The sequence below is a fragment of the Coregonus lavaretus genome, assembly GCF_964263955.1.
Source record: "Coregonus lavaretus genome assembly, chromosome: 13".
Lineage (NCBI taxonomy): Eukaryota > Metazoa > Chordata > Actinopteri > Salmoniformes > Salmonidae > Coregonus > Coregonus lavaretus.
The window spans coordinates 50,040,635-50,045,746 of record NC_140000.1 but is presented as its reverse complement, the minus strand read 5'-3'; the positions used below and the strand labels follow the sequence as shown (position 1 = coordinate 50,045,746).

Here is a 5,112-nt window from a genome sequence, read left to right as displayed (position 1 = left end):
TACAGTATCTAATAGTAATAAAGCAGAACACATCACATCTAACACTGATACAACCTCAGTCTACAGAGAGGATTGACACGTGAACTCAAGCAAAGCCCCCTGTTAGTCTACATGTCAGTGATCAATAAGACAGAACATCTGATCTCATAACAGAGTGAAAGCAGAGGAACCAGCAGCCTCTCTCCACAGGGGTGTGTGACTGAGGGGTCCTACCCAGAACAGCCAGCCCTCCTCAGGGTCTTGATGACTGGAGTCTGGGATTTCTGCTGGGCTTCACAGTTCACCTCTCCTGCCTTGGTCCACTCCTGGGCAGTGAGAGTCAGGGTGCTGCTCCAGCTGTACAGGCCGTCCTTCTCCAGGACCCCGGGACTGGCCTCCTGCTTCTTGCTGGTCCCATCCACTTTCCAGCTCATGGTCCAGTCTGAGGAGAAGCCCTTGTTGGCCAGACACGTCAGTGTGACTGTTGTTGTACTGGATAGCTCCTCACTAGAGGGGGCCAGGACGGTGAGGGTGGGGGCACTGTTACCTGGAGCAAACAGAACTCATCAACTAAGTAACTACATCAAGTATTTTACATTTTACATTTTTGTCATTTAGCAGACGCTCTTATCCAGAGCGACTTACAGGAGCAATTAGAGTTAAGTGCCTTGCTTAAGAGCACATCGACAGATTTTTCACCTAGTCGGCTCGGGGATTAGAACCAGCGACCTTTCGGTTACTGGCACAACGCTCTTACCCACTAAGCTACCTGCCGACCTGCCGAGTACAGCTACAGTAAGACATTATCTTCATCAAAGGACACACAAAAATAAAGTGACCTCTAAATATGAATGTAGAAGTTAGATAGTTTAAAAGATGTGGAGAAAACACTAAAGTAATATGATACAAAGCAGATTCATGAACCTAACAAGTATAAAGTGGTTAAATATTTGGTTGTAATTTTGGGTAGAGCAGACATTTCCATATGTTTTTGTTAGCTGCATGTGCGACATAACTCCACCAGTCCTACCGATGATATCATTTACGAAGATTATACCTTTTTTAAACATTCTGTCAAAAAATAAAGTTTTTTTTGTCAATTAGTATATTTGAATTTAACCACAATATTTGTTGCATTATTTGTTCTGTCGTTTCTGGAGGATTAAATTGAAATTGCAACCAACTTTCTATGGCTTGTTTTAGAAATAGTGATATTTGGGAGATGATTTCCTTTTCAAATAACTGCAAATGAGTTGTTGTAATCTGAATAAAGGGAAAAGGGCCTTTCTTGAACATTGGGTGAGACAATCTTACTAATTTGCTTGAGAACCAGTTTGGATTTAAGTATAACTTTTGTATGACTGAAGCTTTTAGTGATAGGTCTAATGCTTTAATATTTAATAATTTCTGTCCTCCGAATTCATATTCATTATATAAATATGCCCTTTTAATTTTGTCTGGCTTGCCGTTCCAAATAAAATTGAATATTTTTTTCTCAAATAATTTAAAAAACTGTTCGCTAGGCGTAGGCAAGACCATAAGCAAATAAGTAAACTGGGATAATACTAAAGAGTTAATCAGGGTGATTTTTCCACAAATTGACAAGTATTTTCCTTTCAATGGTAGGAAGATCTTATCTATTTTTGCTAACTTTCTATTAAAATTGATTGAAGTGAGATCATTTATTTCCTTTGGGATATTTATTCCGAGTATATTCACATCACCATCAGACCATTTTATTGGTAAACTACATGGTAATGTAAACTTTTTATTTTTTAGTGATCCAATATGTAATATAGTACATTTGTCATAATTTGGTTGTAATCCAGAGAGGTTAGAAAATGTTTTTAGATTATTATTATTATTATTTTTTTTTTTTTTGGTCATTTAGCAGACGCTCTTATCCAGAGCGACTTACAGATCCTCTTATGAGTCTGTGGAGGGATTCTAGTTGTGGAATTTAAAGAAAACATGAATCATCAGCGTACAATGACACCTTTTTAAGCCCTGTATTTCTAATCCTCTGATATTATTATTGGATCTGATTTTAATAGCTAACATCTCGATGGCCACAATAAATAGATATGCCGATAGTGGACAACCTTGTTTCACTCCTCTTGACAGTTTAAAACTTTCTGAGAAATAGCCATTATTTACTATTTTACACCTTGGGTTACTATACATGATTTTGACCCATTTTACAAGAGATTCTCCAAAATTGAAATGCTCCAGGCATTTATATATAAACCCCAGTCGAACTTTATCAAATGCCTTTTCGAAGTCTGCTATGAATAGTAGGCCTGGTTTCCCATATTTTCCATAGTGTTCTATTGTTTCCAATACATGCCTTATATTATCTCCAATGTATCTTCCATGTAAAAAACCTGTCTGATTAGAATGAATAATATCCGACAATACCTTTTTTAATTCTATGCGCTATACATTTTGCTAGGATTTTTGCATCAAAACACTGAAGTGTAAGGGACCTCCAATTTTGTAAATGGACTGGATCTTTATATTTTCCACTTGTATCCTGTTTCAGTAATAATGAGCTTAGACCTTCTTCTTGAGTGTCAAATAATCTACCATTTACATAGGAGTGGTTAAAACATGCTAATAACGGTCCTCTTAGTATATCAAAAAAGGTTTGGTATACCTCGACTGATATGCCATCCAACCCTGGAGTTTTCCCGGACTTAAAGTCTTTAATTGCATCCTCTGTAGTTTCACCTTCACATGAGTCTTTCTGTGTGGCTGTTAATTTGACATTATCAATAGAAAAAAAATCTCTACAATTAGTTTCAGATAGAGGAGATGGAGGCGACTGAAAAGAAAACATATGCTTAAAGTACTTTGTTTCTTCCTTCAAAATATCATTTGGTGAATTATGGGTGACTCCGTCAATTGTAACCAGTTTCATTAAGTTATTTTTGGTAGCATTCCTATGTTGAAGATTAAAAAAGAATTTTGTGCATTTTTCCACATATTCCATCCAGTTTGCTTTATTTTTATAATATATTACACTTGATCTTTCTTGAATAAGTTTCTCAATTTCTTTTTGTTTTTCCTCTAATTTATTCTGAGCCTCTGTTACAATTTTTATTGCCATCAATCTGTTCTGTTAGACTTTCTATTTCCTTTCTTAGTATAAACTATTTTGACCTAAATTGCTTTTGTTTTCGAGATGAGTACTGAATTGCATGGCCTCTAAAGGCACATTTAAAGGTGTCCCATACAATAAGGGGATTCGCTGTACCTATGTTATGTTGGAAAAAGTCAGTTATAAATTCCTTTGTTCTAATTATATATAAATTATCATCCAATAGGCTTTGATTACATTTCCAATATCCTCGCCCACGTGGAAATTCAGTAAGAGTAATGTAAGAGTAATGTATATGCCTATTATATGATGGTCCGACTGCATTCTGTCCCCTATCAACACTTTTTTTTACTTTTGGTGCCAACGAGAATGAGATAAGAAAGAAGTCAAGACGACTAGCTTGATTCAGTCGCCGCCATGTATATCTCACTAGATCAGTATATTTAAGACTCCATATATCTACTAGTTCTAATGTATCCAGACATTCACAATTTCCTTAAGAGCATGGGTGATTGTTTGTTGTGTGATTTCCTTTACGGTCCATTGAGCTATTTAAAACAGTATTATAATCCCCCACCATAATAATATTGTCTTGAATTGCATGCAGGCTTGATAATTTATTATATATATTGTCAAAGAATTGTGGATCATCATTATTTGGTCCGTAAAGGTTAATGAGCCATATCTGTTTATGGTCCAATAACATATTTAAAATAATCCATCTACCTTGCGTATCAATTTTGACAATTTCCACATTCGGATCGAAATTACTTTTAATTAATATCATCACCCCTTTTGAATTTATTTGCCCATGGGAGAAGTACATTTCCCCCCCCCCATTCTTTATTCCACGCTACTTCATCTCGAATTGTTGAATGAGTTTCCTGTATACAATAGATATACGAGTGGCGCAGTGGTCTAAGGCACTGCATCGCTGTGCTAGCTGTGCCACTAGAGATCCTGGTTCGAATCCAGGCTCTGTCGTAGCCGGCCGCGACCGGGAGACCCATGGGGCGGCGCACAATTGGCCCAGCGTCGTCCAGGGTAAGGGAGGGAATGGCCGGCAGGGGATGTAGCTCAGTTGGTAGAGCATGGCGTTTGCAACGCCAGGGTTGTGGGTTCGATAAAAATAATGTATGTGCTAACTGTAAGTCGCTCTGGATAAGAGCGTCTGCTAAATGACTAAAAATGTAAAAAAAATAGATATTATATTCCTTCTCTTTGAGCCATGTAAATATTGTTCTTCTTTTGTTATTATCAGCTAAGCCATTACAATTATAACTGGCTATACTTATTTTACCATACACCATAATGAGATACAAGTTTCAAGTCTATTTATCATTATATATGTTTGTAAATTTACCAATAAAAAATACCGTAATGATTGAGTGTCCATTGAGTGTATTTTGATTTGTTTAACACTTTTTTGTTTACTACATGATTCCATATGTGTTATTTCATAGTTTTTGATGTCTTCACTATTCTTCTACAATGTAGAAAATAGTACACATAAAGAAAAATCCTGGAATGTGTAGATGTGTCCAAACTTTTGACGGGTACATCTGACCCAGCCCAGGGTGTTTCAACCGCTAGACTGGTAGCTGTGGGAGTGAATCTAAGATTTACATAATCAGGTCTGGGTGGTTCTGATTGTCCAAGAATAGAGCAGCACTGTCAAAACAATCTATATTTGAACTCAGAGGCAAGAAGAAATGTACAACTTTATCTCAAAATAGGTAATTTAACACACATAACTACTGATATTATTCACTATTATACTTTAACATTCAGCTCTAAAATACTAATGTTTCCATCTCTAGCACCATGTGGGGACTCTCTAGCCCCCTACAATGGCTTCTAGAAACTACTGTGACTTCTCTGGAAGGCGGCCAAATCACTGTTGTCGTCATAGATGACCCTGTAGAACTATAAAACACTGAGCTAAATGTATCAGTGATACTGACAATATGTCAACTCATCCCCTCTCATGTCAAAGCATTCCGGAAGTGTCACGACCCGGTGCGAGAAACAGT

At 36.9% G+C, this 5,112-nt stretch overlaps 1 gene segment (V, D, J or C); it reads right to left on the bottom strand.

Annotated features, from left to right (window-relative positions):
• Positions 1–209: 209 nt before the first annotated feature.
• Positions 210–783, bottom strand: LOC311140086 (Ig kappa-b4 chain C region-like). The segment is given in 2 exons: positions 774–783; positions 210–526 (listed from the first exon to the last, which is right to left on the bottom strand).
• Between the last annotated feature and the right edge of the window lie 4,329 nt (positions 784–5,112).